This window comes from Athene cunicularia (genome assembly GCF_003259725.1).
Source record: "Athene cunicularia isolate RWA chromosome 3 unlocalized genomic scaffold, athCun1 chr3_part1, whole genome shotgun sequence".
NCBI lineage: Eukaryota > Metazoa > Chordata > Aves > Strigiformes > Strigidae > Athene > Athene cunicularia.
The window spans coordinates 48,155,422-48,156,678 of NW_020799097.1; positions in this window are offsets into that span (position 1 = coordinate 48,155,422).

The following is a 1,257-nucleotide window of genomic DNA, read 5'->3' on the forward strand; positions in this document are numbered from 1 at the left end:
GCTGCTAGCTGCGGAGCCCGCTCGGGGCCGCCGGGGCCCGCGGGGTGCGGCCCGTTGAACTTGGGCACCTGAAGAGCCGGTGCGGCTGCAGCGCAGGGGCTTGGCTGGGGCTTGGCGCAAACCCCGCGGCGCTGGGCGCACGCAGGGCCGGGGAGAGCCGCCGGTGGTTCTGCCGCCACGGGTTAGTTGTCTGGGGAGATTGCGTCGGAAGAAATACAAATTCAGTTTTCTGCTCTTCCACCTACTTGCCCCAGTAGCACGTTTCTTCAGAAGGGAGATAGATGCCTTCAGGGTTGCCTTCATTACATGACTAGTGCATCTATTTATATGCAATTTTCAGTTATTTCGTTTCAGAACAAGCATATGCCTCACCAAGAAAATAGTTGCAAGTTTTGGTACGGGGTCAATATGTAAACCCTTCAGCCATGTGTTTGTTCTGGTGACCACTTTGTGCCTGGGAGAGAGAGAATTTCTTGATGGAAGGAGACAGACTTACAAGTTGTTAATATACAAAAAATCACAGCATATTAAAAGTGCAGCTCCTGTTACTACAGAATCTAATTCTCAATAACTGGAGCGTGAGCAATAGTATCTTTTAAAATAGTGAGTGTGGAGAACCTCGTGTGCTGCTGGCAGCCAGTTCTGAGGTCCCACGGCAAGGCCGACACTCATCGCACGGCAGGACGATGCAGGGCGACGCACTGATGTGAACCTCTCCAGAAGGAGGGAGCAACCTGTTGGGCTCTAGATAGAGGGATTAGGGCTTTTGTTAACACCTTTGTGAACTTGCTTTCCCAAGTGGGGGGGTCGTAATTTTCACAGATTTCTAGCTCCATGTTTACCATGAAAGACACATAACTTTTTTTAAGAATTGATTCTCCTAAAACTTGATAAAGCAAAAAGCCAGAGCAGTTTAACCCAAAGCTATCCTGAGTTATATATACTCAAAACTTCACTATCAGATTGCAGCACTTATATTTATTATTTTTGAGAGAAAAAAAGTATTTTTATAAATCTAATCAAGTATGTCTTATAGTTCTTGTTAAACATTTAAAGGGGTTTGCAGTGTAGCTCCAGAAACCTTTCAGACATGCTTTGCATATGGTATTTTGCAACTTGTTTAACAGTATAATTTGAGAGATTTCTATACTGGCAAATCTGAGGCTGATTTACTTTTTTTTCCCTTCTTTGTACTTGGGTGGAGTTGAAAGAACCCAACCACTTACTCAGATTTGTCCCCAGCTGCATTAAACATAA